The sequence below is a fragment of the Varroa jacobsoni genome, unplaced genomic scaffold, assembly GCF_002532875.2.
Source record: "Varroa jacobsoni isolate VJ856 unplaced genomic scaffold, vjacob_1.0 scaffold_340, whole genome shotgun sequence".
Classification (NCBI taxonomy): Eukaryota; Metazoa; Arthropoda; class Arachnida; order Mesostigmata; family Varroidae; genus Varroa; species Varroa jacobsoni.
Genome location: NW_019213242.1, coordinates 337,718 through 355,914, shown reverse-complemented (window position 1 = coordinate 355,914; position 18,197 = coordinate 337,718). Strand labels below are relative to the sequence as shown.

The 18,197-nt window shown below is 42.4% G+C and overlaps 1 protein-coding gene across 1 annotated transcript in view; it reads left to right on the top strand.

Moving 5' to 3' along the window:
• Positions 1 to 18,197, top strand: part of Snrk (SNF related kinase) — a 103,658-nt gene that overhangs the window by 13,286 nt on the left and 72,175 nt on the right. The gene's annotated exons all lie outside the window — the stretch shown is intronic.

Here is an 18,197-nt window from a genome sequence, read left to right as displayed (position 1 = left end):
TATATATAGTTAGTGAAATATGCTTTGTGTCTGGGTGTAATTCTCGTTTTCTGCGCTTTTATGTAGTGTTATTATACCTGAAAACGTATGTACGCATAGAAGATAATGTGGTGCCTAGATGATGAGATGCGATGTCGCCTAGCATCGGGATTAATAAACGAACTCACCTGAAATAGATATAACAAATTCAAAATGTTAGAGCTTGCGCTTTGGTCAAGTACCCTAGCTGATTGCAGGTCATTGTAATTTTCCACTAAAGGGTTTATGTGAATTAATGCTTTTTACGGGTCACGTGAACGCTCCAGTTTGTCAGAAATTCGAAAAATAAAGGACAAATAACAGCCTGGCTACGTAAAGGATTACAACGCCTGATTTTATGCCGCTTCAAAACGACTCCACCAGTCATCCTTTATAACTGACAAATTTGAAATCCCAGAAAAGTTTTGCAGAGAGCCGAACTCTCTATTTTTAAGCACAAATACACAAATATCCAGATACCATGTTTGTGGACTCTGAGATAGACCGAGTTTAGGGATGGATATTGGGTTTTAAAGTTGTTTTTCTTTTTTTGGAATTTGATATTACGAATACTCCAAAACACGCGCGAGACACGATGGTTTCGCTAAAATTTTTCTAGACATAATTCTTCGTATAACAGCAATAGTCAACCTTGCCATGTCGGACATTCTGTCGCAATCATTTCTTTCCAAAGATCAAGATGAAAGTACCCTTTGTGGGAACGTCACTGGTCAATTGCAATTTTTAGCAAAAATATCCCTCTCTGTTTGGCATATACACTTTATATAATAGTATTCTCGGTAGTAAGTGTCCATATATACAATACAATTTACTAATAGGGTTTTTTCTTGTTGTTGTAATTTTCTCGTTCATTTTTCTATTCACTTTATCACTCGCGTCACCCCCTTCCAAAGTTTTCAACTGCATTCCATATCAATCGGTGGTTCCTGTCGCTACCGTCGGATGGCGCCACTTGTGCAATCTTGAGGGTGAATCTAACGCTTCGGCTTATGTTGTTGTTTTTGTCGCTGCTGTTGTTGTTATTATTGTTGAGCGTTTGGTATGTTGTCGGTCCCAATGAAAACCATTGAGTGGAGATGGAACGAAATGGTTGGGAACGGTGACCCAGACTGGCGTTCGACAGCGAAAAATCCGTCTGCGGTGTTGTCGCTAGCGCCGACGATGCCGCCGCCGCTTCTGTTACTCGCTCATCGATTTGTAGGGCAGAGTCGAAGTCCGACAAACACAAGGAACGGCCAGACACGAGCAAAAAATCACAGATTATCCAAATGAGCTAGTTTTCTGGCTATAGCAATCACAATGTCAAACAACATAGGCTAGTCTGAATGCATAGTTCAATAGCCTTTGGCGTTATCAACGCTCAATGCATAGTCGGCTTCAGCCAACCCCCTTATTCTATCGAGAGTAAAGACGGCCGCACGCACCGTATTATCTATTGCGGGGCTGAATGCGAAGAACTGCCGTTGTGACAGACGAGAATCTTTGCGGCTGACGAGATTCTTATTCATTGTAGACAAAAATATCTTTTCTAAGTTAGAGGAAATTGTGCAAGCTCGATTTAAATAGATTCTACAACTACTATCACTGGTAATAGCAATAAGCTGCCTTTAAGCTGTATTCCAGTTGAAAGAGCATACGCTGTTATAGATTTCAAGTAAGGAATTGCCCGGAAAACCTCAATATTTGTTCCCAATATACTGAAAGTATCATTCTTCCACCGAAATATGTACCGCTAATTGAATGTCTATGAAGTTCAAACACAGCAGGTGCATCAGGAAATGCGTCTAAACTTCCGCCTGCACTCTATTCCGGTTGATACTAGCTGAGGTGTATTAATGCCTGAAAGCATTTAGTCCTGTGCGAAAATTCTTTTTCTAAGTAAATATATTTTCTTCCGTTTTGTGCAGGCCTACTTAGATCATGCAGGTCTCTTTTTTAAAGTTTACGTCTGCGCAGAATACTGGAGACACAGGCCACATATAAAGTAAGAAGTTACTAATATATCTTACGTAAAGATTGCAGTTATTTAGCACGTGATCAATTGTCGTTCTGTACTGAACTGGCAGACCGGTTAAGCTTCTTTTATCAACACTCGTAAGTTTAGCAAAACAAAAATTTAAAAGCTCACAGCGTTAGGTGTTGCGGTGGAGCCACACAAAAGGGAGCGCTATGTTCCGTGAGTCCATCGTTTAGTGCTTTGATATGTTGAATTTCATTTGAAGATATATGAAAATTTGACATCTATCATAAGCGATATTGGCCAGAATAGGTTCGGTGGGTAACACTTCTGAAAATCGGTCCGAACCTGGAGGAAAGATCGCCTTCAATAAAGTGCTTAAATAAAGGCTACGTCATTAATAAAAGAATCATATGACTGACTTACTTCCTGTCGGATTGAGTATTATATTACCGGTATAATATATTACGACGTAGTTACTCGTCATAAAATTATATTGAGGATAATTGGTACCAGTTTAAATGTGCAATGCCTACAAGGCCAAACCGAATGTGGTAGCCAAATTGTTCGTACAAATATAGAACTTTGGCCTAATTATCGAAAATCTTACGTGCTTCCCACAACTTAGCTGTTCATATAGTAGCCATTTTCAATATCTTCCGCTTATTTAAAAAAGGACTTAGCTAAAATCCGATAGCTAAGGCAACCTTTGAAATACCTAAGTAAATGAACTCAAACCTATCCAATCTTTCATCGATGGACGTTCATCAAAAAATCAAATGATCTTTGTTCTCTTCTTCAAGTGTATAAACGAATACTAAACATAGTTTTTGGTGGGTGCAGAAAGCATTTGTTGGCAGTGTTTACCACTGGTATCTGATGGCTGTATCAGTAGAAATCACAAAGAAGAAAACTCTTCGTTGCCTTTCAATGATGGTCATTATTATTATTTTCATTGGTGTTGCTTCTGTCTCTTGAGTTGCACAGCAGTTTCACAATGCGCATACATATATATGCGCGCCAACGTCCTTCGACAATTGCTTCTGTCCGCAGTTTTAGTTTTGCCGCCTATATGTTCTGTCATCATATCTTTTGTTCTATATGAAATGTGATGGTCGATTGGATGGATCACGTATACCGGTCCGTTACATAGACAAGGTTAAACATCACACAGGATCAAATTATCAGAGGTCTTGACGTTCTTAAAACAACTGGGAAAAGCACAAACTCACGCATCCCGTTTTGATTAGCGTAATAAATATTTGTAGTGTAGGGTGATGGAAAAAATAATCACAATAACCATCCTATCGTTGGTTGAGGAGAATTCCTGGAACAAATCAAACCCGAGAGACACATTATTTTCTCGCTCGGTAGAATTTTCGAAATAATGCCAGGTCTTTAAGAGCATTCATATATTCAGCATATGGAGAATGTTCAGTACAAGTAAACCGTAATCAGCAGCTTACCATTTGCTACGAAATGTATTTGAGACGGTTACGCTAATGGTAGCAGTAGTCGTATTACCAGTAGTAATCGTAAAAGGTAATCAATCGTAATGGCTGCATTAGTCTTTTCATAGGCTGTTGCCCTGCCGGCCGAAAGCCAAATTCAAAAATTTTAATCTTCTCCAAATATTGCTTGTCGTATTCAGGAATAGAGAGACGCTGAAGCGTATAGCTTGCTTACACAAGTTGCTTAGCAGTGTCCTACAGTATTCTACAGCCTTTACTCTGATAATGGGGCACAAATCGAGCTTCAACCTTCTGTTCTGTATTTCGTACCGAACAGAGACCCAGATATGGCTATATTAAGCAGCGTCATGTTAGCGGTCTAAATTTTTCGCGATCTTGTGTGGCCGTACAACATTATTACTTATGCAGATGATTTAACAGTCACTTTCTCGCCTTGCACTAAATAGCTATGACGAGAAATATCACCTGTTTACTTCTCTGTTGGATAGGTTCCTCATCAGGTCTTAATGGCACTATAATGTTATAGGAAGCCGTAGCCACTGTCACCACGTAAGGCTTTACCACCTTGGGAAAGAGGCTCATTTTTATATTCAGTCGTATTACTAGGACGGCCAAAATCGCTGATCAGACTTGCGAAATGTCGGTAAACTTGTTTTTATAGCGTAACGTGCAATCACTTTGTAAGCCAGCTGAATAGGACTGTTAACTGAAACTTGTTTTAATAGGAAAAAAAAAGACAACAACTGAAAGTGCTTTTACAATGATCTACAATGAACCGCATATCAGTAACGGACTTAGCGGGTTAGGCGAAACAGTATACTTCAGCTGAGGCATCAAACGCTTTAAGCTTTTCTGCTTGAGTGCCATGCGCATAGTGAACGGTGGCTCGGAGACAGTTCGAAGAGGATCGCTGACAGTATGCACGAGGAGTATGAAGAAACTTGGATTCGGAACGCGTGTCCAGACCATCTCTGCGGTTTAGATATCGCTACGAGCTTTGCGGTTTCACCATGTCATCGTGAATGATAACGCCGCTGCAAAAGTAACGACGGCAGGCAATGCACCATAGCGACCGCAGTGGCTGGCCACAGATGATACATGGTTGCATAGGTACTGGCGTATGCGAAATCGCCAACAGTGAATAAAGCCAATACACAACAAGCACTTTCGAGAATATCAAACATTTCGATAAAATGTAGCGTCATTTATTATGGGCAGGGTGGGGGTGCAAAAGAATTGAAGCGGAAGCAATATACATATATATATAGATATATATATTATGGGTCTAGACGAAGGATACTATTAATATAATAAGGATATTCTGTAGGACATTTTTTGTGCTGTCTAAAAAAGGGTGGAGATAATTATGACCACAAAACGAGACGGGCAATACCAAAGGCTATTGATAGCAGACGCAATAGGATATTTTCCAGTAATTAGAAAATAGATGATGACGTCCGCTTGAATTAGCTGCGATAAGCAGAAAGATTTCGGTGTACAGCCAAATTGAGTGATCGTTGTTGTTATTATTATTATTACTATGCCTATTTTGTCCTATAGAAATATTAAACGATACACTGTGTTTAATGACAGCGCCTTTAGGTGGCTTTAGGCTGATATTAAGATAGCTTTGAAATAGACAATTAGCAATGTTATCCAGAGGGTCTTGGACATTTCTGTGTGCATAAATATAGAAGTTTATATATATGGAAGAAGGAATATAGAAGTTTCAAGCAATTCGAAGGTGACATTTATTATATATATAATATCGTATAATATGTAACATCGTATAATAACATAGGCTCGAATAGATGGACGAATTTGTTGATAATGTGGTGATTAAAATACCAATATCGAAGGAGATATTTGTTATACGCATATATATATGATGCAGATGTAAACACAACGCTGATTGCCCTTCTACAATATTCATCTTCACATTTTGTAGCTGAATTTCAGCCGCGTTAGGGTCACTAATAGGGGCGCGGAAACGACTGATCGAAAAAGAGTAAACATGCCGAAATCTTTTTCTTTGACGAAAGGTTCCCTTTAATGCCTGGAGTGCGTCTTCAGCTCTCAGTCTTGGTTTGTATGGTTTAATAATAATAGCAATAATTTATTATTGTTAATAACCTTATTGGAAAATTAACAAGGACAAGACAGCATCAATTTGCCTTCTTCTAATTTCAAGTCTCCAGCAATACCGCCTACTTGACCTCGACATAATGGTCCTTTACAACATTGCGAATGAGTATATTTTAATGAGTTTCTGGTACTAACTTTGCGTTTCTGGCCCCGCCAATGTTTTTCTTTGTCTCAAGCCTTTCCGTCCTTGAACAAAGCAGGAAGCTTGTCTGTCTAACTAGATGCGTTTGTTGTGTTATTGTTTATTAAGTGGGAACATAATTTGTATAAAATTTACCCTGCTCGTGCTTACACATGCAGAACTGAAAGCCTCGGCGTATACTTCGGCCTTTTTCTTTTCGCTTAGCCCTGTTCGCTCACACAGCATATAATGCGCTTCCAGTGTTTCTCGTCCACGGAGCTCATTGCTTAGCTTCTTACTTTACACATGCATACCGCGGTGTACATAGCACGGCCGTCCACAATCTGATTCGTACAAAAGCAGCACCCGCATCAGTCTAACAGAACCCCTATCGATGGGATCGTCGGCCATATTAGATCTGGCTAAGCGGTATCTTAGAACGGGAGAGATGTTCAGCAGCGAGATGGTCTCCAAGTACGTCAGTGCAGCAGCAATGTTCGTCGTCTACAAATACTGCCAACAGACGAAGCAGAATCGAATCAGAATAAAAAAGGCGAGAAAAACGGCAAGAGTGCACGGGCGACCACATCGGCATAGGTTTTCTCCCTATGCATGTATTCTGCATAATATCATTACCTGAATCAAGTGGCTAGTCGTCTTTTTGGCATCCTTTTTGCTGCTAGATAGCGTACCCGAGCCGCAGAACATTCAGCTCGGGTTGGAGCTCGGCCAACCAGCGACCTGGCAGAAAAGCAAGCTAAGGGCGGAACCGAGAAAGGCGACTGCAGTATCATAAGATTCTGGGACTCTGGTCGTCTGGCGCTGCTTTTTGGGCCAGGAGGATCGTCGCGACCCTGTCCTCGAAACACCACCGTTTAAAACCAATGTTTTCATGTGTGCTATTACCTCGGCCTTGGTTCGCACTTTGACGAGAGCAGCTGCTGACCGGACGTTCGAGTGACTGGTAGCAGCAACAGCGGTAAGTCGGCTACTAAATTGCAGCTCCTACTGAGACAAGGCCAGTTCCTCATTCACAGTGTCTTTTCGTCGTCGATGCTGTTGGTTAGGAGTAATGCCGCGTGTTTCGCCTACCCAGCAACGTTTCATATGAACAGCTGTTCCACACTTCGTTCCGGTGCCGCTTCTATTGTTATCGCTGTTCTAGTTGATATCCGGCAGAGTCACACAAACGTCGATCGACGTTTGCCATTAGAATTCGTCTTGTAATAGATCAATTGATGGTACTGTCACACTATGGGCTGACAGGAGTCGCATACGGAATTAGCCCCAGGGGGTTAAGAGATACATAGTAGTAGTCCAATTAAACCTTCTCACTTTTCGCTTTTTTCCCTGCGAGGCAACGAGCTTTAATAGAACAATTATTATAGCCAAAGGACACAATTTAGCGATATGCCTACCTGCTAGTGCGGTTCTGATCAATGTGTAAGGCACAGAAAAGTACGGGTCAGCCAGGCTAACTATAGCTTGAGAAACAGGTCTATCATCTCCTGTGAAAAACTTGTCCGCGGCCTATGAAGCCGGAGAGGTAGCACCAGTGGCAGCAGCTGGTCGAATAAACTGGATTCAACCAATCTCGACTAAGCAGAACAGCGCTGATCAGCGACTACGAAGCTCACTGTTTCGCTGTATGCGCAGATATTTCAAGCTAGTTCATACAAGAAGAACGTCTGTGTTGATGAGATCGATGCATTTTTGATTCCTGACAAATAAATTCCTGGAATCGATGTCCTGCTCGAAAAACGAATACAACATTTTGTCTATAGTTACAGTGTGTAGCGAGCAAGATAATAATACTTCATGTAACAACACCAGCTGCTGTAACAATAAGGACAATTACAACGAGGCCTGTGACATCAGCGGCAGGACGTAGCATTGGAAGGAGAATCATGCTGTAATTATATTATCTCTTTTTATCTATGGTGTTTGTTCAGAACACCCTCAATGAAAAAGAAGGTGTTCTTGCACTATCATCTATTGTTATGTATCATTGAAAGTAGAGTCGTTCATGAACGTCTAACATCGATGTATCGAATCAAGTAGAAACCAATGCGTGCTCGTATTAATCAGCTCTTGAAGGTGGAACGAACACTAACGCGCGTCTAAAAATCGACCCAAAGAAGGCCATGTTCGTTTCATTTCGGTGTGGTATAGAGATAGTTCTCTACTTCAGACACTGAGATACAAGTACACGTGGGCACGAAACCTCGTTCCTGGCAATTCGCTATCAAATAAACTAGAGTGTGCTAAATTCGTATAGAAAACAAAACAAACGTGTGCCAATAACGTGAATGAATATTAACGATAAAATGAATGAAAAACTGAGCTAGAGTTCGCGACCGAATCGTTTTCAGTGTCTATCCCTAATTCTCTCCTTGTCTTCCCTGTCTCTATTTGTGTTATTTGAATTAATGTTATGTTTTTTTACAGCTTCTTTCAGTTTTTCGTCCTTCTTGCCATCATATTATTGTCGTTTTGCGACGGAACCGGGTACTGGCGATTTAAGCCTATCCTGTATCAACTTGCGCGAGCTAGCCAGTTGCTGCATTTAGGGGTTAACTGTTGATGTCCCTGCTGCAAACGCTAGCGTAAGATTCGCGTCGTGAGGAACGCACTGATTCCTAGTCTGCTGCTGTTGTTGTGAGCCTGTAGAAATCTTTAGGCAGTTGCTGCCGCACTGCGACGGGGTCCTCATCTGACGATCTAATGTTAACATCAGATTACTAGTACAAAATCGTAGAATAGCAGCAAGAGTACGCGCTTCCACGGACTTCGCGCATCAGTGGCCGGTAGACGCATCGTTTATTATAAAGTCGTGTGTCTGTCCGTTTGTCGATCTATCCACGAAAGTCCGTCTTCATCTGAATATGTGTGTAGCTTGTGTGGTGCGCGCGTCCACGCTGAACTCTTGTATCCGTCTGACCGTTGTTGAATTGCTCTGTTGTAACGGTCATGGAAACGAGGGCCGCTGCCGTTGCTGTTATCAATGCTGCCGAACGTTTGCGGGACTTCAGGTGATGTTGCTGCTGGTAGCCGTTCCGAAAAACTCTCGTCTTCATTTTTTTCTATTGTTGTTACTGCCATAGCCGCTGCTGCTGCCGCGGGGCTGCTTCTGTGCACTGGGTGAAAACGGCATGAGCGCAAACTTCAGCCTCGGACCGATCCCGGTGGCAGCATGAGATCAACGGCGAAAGAAGAGTTCGCCTATTCTATTCCTGCTGTCGTTACTTTGCTTTTCTTCGAGATGTTGGCGAGCAACGGTCACTTTACTTCGGTTGATGACGTCTGCTTCGTAGGTTTTTCTTCTTGTCTGTCTGAGTGAGCAAGTTGGCGATATAGCTAGTGACACTGCCGAGTCCAGCACAGTGAGTACCAAAAGAGCCGAATGCGTTATTTTATGCCCCTTGGCTCTGTCACGGAAGGCTCATACTTGTTAACACTAATAGTACTAATACTACAATATATATATATATATATATATATATATATATATATATATATGCTACTGGCATCTAACGAGAGGGATTCAGCTGGCTGAATGACGATTAATACTCATTGGTAAATCTCGCATCGACTATATTTAATTGGCAACCAGAGCCATTTAGCTATCGACGACAATTTAATTTTAAATAAAGTTCGAGTAGAAGCAAATCTACAGCATATCAATGCATACGAAACAACTTGTGATATTATTCTTTATACAATGTAGCTCAGCATGTTCAATAGGCAAATGAGACCAAACCAGGATAAAGTAAACAGAATTTAAGGCGGACCAGTACCGTAATAGCTGAGCGCGACTACAAGTGAATATGTTCTTCTTCGACCATAGACCTGGAAGAAGGCTTGCTTAGATTAGGTAACATCGAAAGAACGAGGAACGGCTTGAATGAGACACTACGTTTAAGTGAAACAGCAGCCCAAACATAGAGATCCCCAAAAACGTAAACATCTTGTATCATCCAATGCTCCAGCGGTCTTCTTCTAGGCAAGAATAGAAGGGAAGGCAACCAGGTAAACCTTTTTCCTTCAGCGAGCCAATTTCAAAGCTAAACCATAAAGAAGATAATTCATTCGTCGCGTCTTTATCTTTTCCAATGCTTCCTTTAGACATTTTAGAAACGCATGCCATAATGCTAAACTGCTGCAACTATTATCTGGGAGGGCGTTCCCACTTCGTGCCGGCTTCGAAAAGTGCTCCTCTATCGTGGCGTACGCTACAGGTCAGTACGTCTGTCCGTCGACAGTCCGTATCGCAGTATAGAGCTAGATAAGATGAGTATGCAAAGAGCAGATAGAAATAATTAGATGATAACTAACTTTATGCATGACTGGCTGTGAGGATGTCTCGTCGCATGGGAACTCCACGGGCCCTGGAAAGCTGGCAGCTTTGTGACGAACGGAATAATCAAGATAATGGCGCACGGTCAAACGCTACGGAGAAAACTACTTTTCAACAATTCGCTTGTCCGTATGGGTCATATATAGCCGCTAGTGGTAATAGTAGCTAATGTGCTAAGAGTTCTATTAACGATGATAGGGTGCCGTAATTGCAGCAGTAGAGTAGATCGTTTGAAGAAGAACTGCCTGTGTGTTTATGTATTTGTTTGTTGATAAGTCGACAAACGGGCCAATACATGGTTTGAATGTGAGACCTAGAGTTGCTAGGTAACTAGCTGCTTTCTAATGAGTATGAGCAGATACATTAGTGGGATTTAGGGTGCTGCATAGGTACACATGTTAATACACGATGTTAGCTGCTCCTGCGTATATGAGAGACCTCTAGGTAGTGAGTTAGGCTTTCGGCTGGATTAGGGGGATACAGATGTTGAGTTTGATCTACTCCGACGTACCTTTCTCATCTGAGGCTGATTGTCTTCGATCGGGAATAATTTTTGGGTCGTATGGTGCAACTACGCCTCCTGTCAGGTCAAGTTCCTGACCGTCCAGGAGGTCTTCTGCGGATAGGGTAACATTGGCAGATGCAACGGCAAGAGCCGCGACCACGACAAGATGTAGCGGTCGAACGATGGCCATGCTGCTATCACTAAACACGTTCCATTAAGCACCTCGACGATGGCGTCAGTCTGCGGTGGTTAAAGGATTGCACAATCTATATAGTACTCTCTCAGTGCTTGGCCTGCTAACAGCATGCGTAAAAAGCACGGCATAAATACAAACACCTAATCCTAAGAGCTGCAGGGCATTGTCACTACTTTTGATAGGTAAACATTTTTCCTCTTATTTCCTTGGCCGCAGCACCGATTCCTGGCAATAGCTACCTGATTAGAACAATTCAAAACCAATCTGAACAACTGATTTAGCTACACTCGAGACAGCTTAAAACATACGCACTAGATCGACGCACTCTTAACAGGTTGAATGATTCGCCTACGAAATGGCGACGCGTACGGTACACGCTCACAGAAATATACACGCACAGATTCACGAACACATTGTTGTTGGTAAATGAGTATCAAGCACAATGAGACGCTATCGCGGTTACAAGTCGCAGGCCCGTAGCACCTCCTGGCGGGTTCAAGCCCCTCAATGGGTTTCGAGTTGTTGCTGGCCAGAGCTCTCCTTTCGTTGCTTGTGCTGGCACCGAATGCCTTCTTCGTGCTCGACTGATGCTATAACTAGACTGTGCTATGCCGGGTTACAGGCAGTTGAACTATCGTCTTAGCCAGATACCTTGGCTAGATCGCTGGTTTGCCTTGGCCCAGCCACTGCTGCTCTTAGTGTCGTAGCTTCGCGCTCAGTTAGCTCTTCACCCATTTCCTCAGGGGGGCGCTGCTGGTCGACCGCTAAACGCACTATAGTAATCGTGCTAGTGGCGACGGAGCGGCTGGCCGGTGCTGTCTTCGTCTTCTTATGCCTTTGTTGTTGTTGTTCTTGTTGCTGTTGCTGCTGCTGCTGCTCCTGCTAGTGATGGGAACAAAAAAACCTTCTGCTGGGAGTTCAGCTCAAGCCGGCCTTTTCGTCTCAGTCGCTCGTTGCTGTTCGCCATCGGTGCTGCTGGCACTACCTCTCCGCGCTGTTCGTCGACTCTTCGGTAACATCATCAACAGAATCGACAGTGACTGTGCCAGCACCAGGTCGTCCTGTAGCGGAGATCTTTCGTTCTCGCTTCTCTTAGCGCTTGCTTCTTTTTTCATACCTGCTCAGTAGCAGTGGACAGTAAGCTGGTAGCCGTCACTGGCCTGGTCCCCAAGCGACCCACTGAATTCCCGACAGGGTACAAGCCCGCTAGGCACAGCGGTACTGATGCAGTAACCGCCGCTTTTGCCGTCGCTGCTGCTGTTGCTCGGTAGGCAGCATACGAGAGACCGATTGAGTTAGCTAGCAAACGACACCAGCGTTTACTGAACAGCCGACGAAGAGACGGAGGTGATATTGGGACGGGCCAATATGCCTGTCTGCGTTCTAGCGACCTATCTACCTAGTCGAACAGCGACAGCAGAAGTAGCAGCAGTCTAGCAACAAGTTGCTCCAGCAAATACTTCCTCAGTGCATACATACGCTGTGCTGGGGTGGGTTTATTCGCATAGAACGGGGGAGGCCACTTTTTCGATATATCGTCATTCGTTATTGTGCGATAGCACATCTAAATACTGTTGTCGTCGTCGTCGTCGCTGCTGATGCCGCTGCTGTTGGCCTACATTGGTTCCGAGATCTCTGAAAGATCAGACAAACTAGAATTTTTTCTATCAGTTGCCTATTGGCTTTTCTACTGCTAGCGATTCTGGCAGTCACTAGAACGGCCAATGACAACGGTCACCGTTGCGACCACCTGGTTATGGGTCCATCGGATTGTCTATCTGTTTGCCCGTTAGCCGCTACAAGAAAAGGAAACACTCAGAGGGGGGAAGGGGGGTTACGGGGGGAAGGACTGTATCGCGAATACGAGCAGGTGAGAGGGACGGTCTACCAGCGGAGGTTGGTAGCGTTTACAAGTCGGCGGTCAAGCGGCCAGCCTTGAAAGAGTATGGGATTCGAACTCGGACCAGCGGACCTTGCATAGAGCCTCGGTTCGAGGTCCTTCAAGGCGCGAAAACGCTGGGAAGGACATGAAAAGGTGTGATGTGTTAGATGCTGACATTTGCTAACTGATGTAGTTATACATTGCAGGACATATCTGTAAAGGGAATATTTGTATTTGTAGGGTTCTTAAAGGTCCGATGCTGGATTGACTTTAGAATGTTGACTGTTATGTTCCTTAGGGGAAGGGAATGCAATTCGTCTGGTTGTTGGATGTTACGAACAAGTAGCAATTTGTTGTATTAATAAGCAATATAATATAATAATTGGTATGCCGAAGCATCATCACTGACGATAAATATAGATAAAAATATTAATCGGAATATATGTTTGTGTTGCTTGGAGCCGCGAGCACCTTCAGGAAATAAGAATACTTATGAGCAAAGCTCCGCTGAAGCGCGTCTAATAGTTGCAACATATTCGGGATGCAGCCTAGGAATCTTCGTAGATCTTATATATTCAATGTATTTGCGGCAGATTTTCAATGCACTTATTTGCTAATTATTGCTCATTATATATATATATATATATATATATATATGTATATATATAAATTAAACGGAATTTTGTATGCATACATCTAAATACATAGGGACCTGACCAAGCTTACGTGGGTCTTTAACCCCAAAAGGGAAAATGGTCAACAAGGCAGTAACAAACGGAACTTATTCCTTGGGTAAACATTTTTACACACCGAATAAATTTCATTGAAAGTTGTTTATTTCGTTTTTCGGCATGATCAAGACCGTCCGAAGCAAGAACGAGCAGGGCGACGTATTAATTTATAAACAGGTGAGATGGGGTGCACTTCGTCTGTCATTGTCTTGGCAGTCCCAGACTTCTACAACAAATTGAAAATAACTTGTTTTTAAGAAGTTAAAGCAATGAGTGGCCCTAGTAAATTCATGGTCATGCAGAATAGAGTCTGCCTTCGGACTACTTGGAAGAAGGAAGCTTGAGGGTGGAGTTGTGCGTTTACATTGTATCAAGACACTTCTGCCCCAGGAAAAAAATGCAGCTGCTAGATGTTAGAGCAGCACTGAACTAACTAACTTCTTGTCACTCAATAGGGTTTCTTCTGAAGATTGCTCGCACCATAATCTTTAACCGGACCAGTTCTGTGCTAAGTGATGTTTCAAATTCGAAGTTAGCCATAATCGTAAAGTCTTTCTCTAGTGAACATATTACCCCACATTTTAAAATGATATGAAATCAAGACATCTATATGGTCTTTGATTGCGATCCTGTCAAGGGTTAGATTACGAATTTCGGAGTCTTATAAATGGCCTCCCATGACAACAAAACTGCTCCCCACAGTTGCGTAAAATAATTTTTGTTCTCTCTGACCCCATCTTCGCCTTTATCCATCTACAGTTGTAGCCATAGCGAGCCACGTATAACCCTATACATGTTTATATATGTAAAAGCTAAAGATACTTGCAAGATCAATCCGAGGTTCTCAGTCGCTCTAATCAAATCTTGTATATCTGCCGCTTGAAGTAATGCCTAACAGTTTAAGGAGCAAATATAACACATGAAGAAACGCAAGTGTTGTAGATCAGTGCACGAATATCAATAATATTATTGACCTAGTTGTTAAAAAGGTTAAGGTTCCATACCCAGATAATTTAGGCAACTTGAAGATAAACAAAGCGCGTCCGTTATCTGTTGACTAAAACTAATAATCGATGGCAAACGGATATAGAAACATCCCTGTCAAGTAAACCCGCATATTCTCATTATATTTGCAACCCTTGAAACAATCAATGTGCTTAGTATCATGCAGTCACTGTGTTGAAACGGCTTCTCTGAAGATCCCGCAGCGAGGCATCTTGTAATAATCGACATTATGACAAGATGTGATGGGTAAAACGACAGAGCCCAACCGCCTGCTTCATATCACATTAGATATGAATTGCTTTGTAGCAGAAAGACCCTCAATGCGTTAGGGTGTAGTCGCTTCACATCGCGACTCTTACAGTCAGAATCTTTCAGCAGATTACGGAACACGAATAGATCTATGTGAGAAATACATTACAAAAGAAGCTTTGAATCACAATTAGCCACTGCCTCGACGGGGAGTTGGAGTCCACGTCGTTCCGTGGTATTACATTCGCTTCGAAGATGACCTTCTAGTAACTGCACCGACATCGAGCTATACCGAAAGGATAAGATGTTTTGTAATAAATCTCTGCGGTGATTTCTATTGAGTCACTTAATTCACGGAAGCCCTAGAAATTCATACCAACGTTTTTCTCCGACAGGGGCTCAACTTTAATTTTGCGTCTCCTGAATTCTTGCGTTTAGATGTGGGTAGACCCCAGTTTAGATATGGGTCCGATAGCTGCTACACGTGCTATAATGTTTGAGTGGTTGATTAATATATATATATATATCCTTTTATAACTACCTGACTATCTGGTGCTGTTCAGGAGCTCCGTCAAGGCTAAATTCAGTGCTTCAATAACCTACTCTCTGAGCGCGGGATGCTGTACGTTATTGTGTATCGAACGCTGCAATTCGGAGTATTCAGTATGAATTTGGATATTGTCATCTCAAGAGTTGCAGGCGAGGTTCGGAGGGATGGGGAGAATTTTTGCTCATAATGTCATGGTGTTGAGAAATGTATAGTACTCGGCTCAAGCAACATTTACATAGTGCAAGCAAGCCTAAAGCATTGCTTAGTTGGCGAGTCTGGACCATCGAAGGTATCCGATACACAAATCGGAAATTTTTAGTTTGGTTTGTTAGGTGAACCCAGCAACGACGGCCACCTTGCGTTTTCAATGGTCAAATGTAACCTTTCAAACAACTGTCAGATATAAAAAAAAAAAAAAAAAGGAAAACAGGAATTAACAAACATGCAATCAGGATGTGCTGAAAGCGGTACTTTATATATGTTACAGAAACGCTTCTGTAAAGGGCGCTCTTAGAAGTTATTTAATTATCTCTAGAGTTCTTTCACGAGTGGGCTGTCAGCGCCGTACGTACCGTTTCTTATACTTATAAATTTATTGCAGTGATTCCTTGGGCGCTTTACTAAGAGGTACTATCATAGACTCCGCATGTTACAGCGTGCCAAGGAAGGAAGTATCGCCACAAAGTGTCGGGAATATATCCTTGTTTTTACTGTAAGTATTGGCCATGGATGATGCCAGTCAGGTGTTCCATGCTGCCACCAGAGTATCCTTTAGGGATAAGGTTAGGTCGATCTTTGAGTTTGGTATCCTTTGGCTATTGGAAATTTCTAGGACCTGCTTCTTGTAGCCTATTTGCGAAATGCGGAATAAAGCGAAAAACAGTGGCCCCTAATCGTTGAGTCGGATCGCGTTTGGAGGATCATTGAATCGAAGCCGCAGTTAATGATTAAAAATACTCTCGGCCAAATTAAATCGTCATAGATTGCAAGGTCGAGCATTTTATATAATGTATATGCACCCATAGATGCAAAAGTCCTACTAATAGAACTGTGTACGATGCGATTCGATACTCAACCTACGCCTTCACACTAAACAACGTTAGCGACCGTCACATATCTAACGTTTCGTCAATTCTCATTACGACTATTAATGAGCATACTGTATTTCGGCCTGCCTGTCTGCCTGCGGCACTCGTTGCAAGGGCAGATCAACTAGGTCATCACAATTTTTCGAAAATCTACAATCGAACAATTGTAATTGTTGACTCGGATGTTCGTCGTCGACGATCGGCAGTTGTAAGACACAATGGATAATCACCAATTATGCCTATCCAGTCACCATTCTGCTATGCCGATCATCTTTGAGCACAGCCTTTTATTAAGTTCCAGACGCCATTTAAAGCTGTTCACATAATCTCTAACAGAGTTAAAGAGGTTTACGAAGGAGTGATTGCTTCGTAAGACTTCTTTTCGATTCCCTTTCCGAACGCTTGAAATTAACTGTCTTTTCTCATTCGGACATCCATAACGCCCTTCGATGATGCATGCAAGAACATGGGAGATGATCTGACTGTCAAAATGGGTATATCAGGTTGGTGCTAACGTTTAAGCCTTTGACACAATTCTTAGCAGCGTCTAGCAACAGCAATACCGCGTCTAGGTTCCAGAAATAAAAAGGAAACACATTCGTAGACATAAACAATCTGTCATTTGCTATCTTATAAAAATTGTTACGAGCGCACACATCAGTCATCGATGAGGTGCCTAAAAGGCTAAGCATCTACTTTTTTAGTACACACACATGTCGGTAATTGATGTTAAGAATGGCAACAAGTTTATTTGTAAGTCAATTTTCATAAATTCGAATACCACACATTGGGTTCGTTACGGCTATGTATTTGCTGCCTACTGCTAGGTAAAAAAAACCTTGCTTCCTGTATTCGCTGTCCTTATTCTGCAACTGCTCTCTGTGTATTACTACCCAAAGTAGTTGAAAGCGCTCGGCTCAGTTGCACAGAAAACGGAATGTTATCCCAAGTTCAGGCCTCAAAAATAGGTATTTGTGGGAAAAACATTCTACTGCTACTCCATTTAGTCTCTTGTTATGGTCAAAAAGCTACTACGACATTTTCGCCGGATACAGCGAAAACCGTATGACTGAGATGACTACTCAAAGGGGTTTGCTAAGTTTAAGGATGGAATCTTACCTCGAATGATGTATCCCATCCGGATCGGCTGTTTGAAGTCAACGAGGACAATGAATCGATAAGGGCAAAGGACCCGTAAATTTCCTTACAGGATATGCTATCAACACTCGATTATAGTAACGTGCCTTGCAAGTATACAATTTGGACAGTCATTAAAAGCTTGGGCGAATACCCAAAGAAACACACGGCGTTTCACTGACTCTCAGTATCTCAATCGGCAGTGGCTACCGCGTAGCCACAACAACAGGTTTCTACACAGAATCGTCACCAGTGAGAAGTGGTATTTTTACGTCGATGCAACGCAGAGAATAAGATGAGTACTAGCGGTAAATAGGCCAAAATTGAGGGTGAAGTCAAAACAGACTATAAGCCGCGTTCGGTGGAACTGCAAGCTGAGAAGAAGCACATGGCAAACAAGTGGGCGTCAAGTGAAACAGGCCACCTAACAGGAAAGACTTGACAAAATAAGGCGTAGTCATCATTGTCTGAAGCAATGCCAGACCGTGCATGGTAAGAATTGTTAAAGCCGTCCTGCAAGAGAATGAACGTAATGTTCTTTTGCCTTTACGATCTTGTGTCCTAGGTCTTGCACTAACTAACTAATTACTACTCTTTTATGACCGACGAACAAGATTTCTGACAACCCATTTATATGCAGTATTTATGTATGAACTTAATAATATCATGAGCGCAGGTTAGCTGAATAAAGAGGGTTATTTCACATAACATTGCAAGGTCTCAAATATGAGCGCGCTATAATCCTTCTAAAATCGCGTCAGAC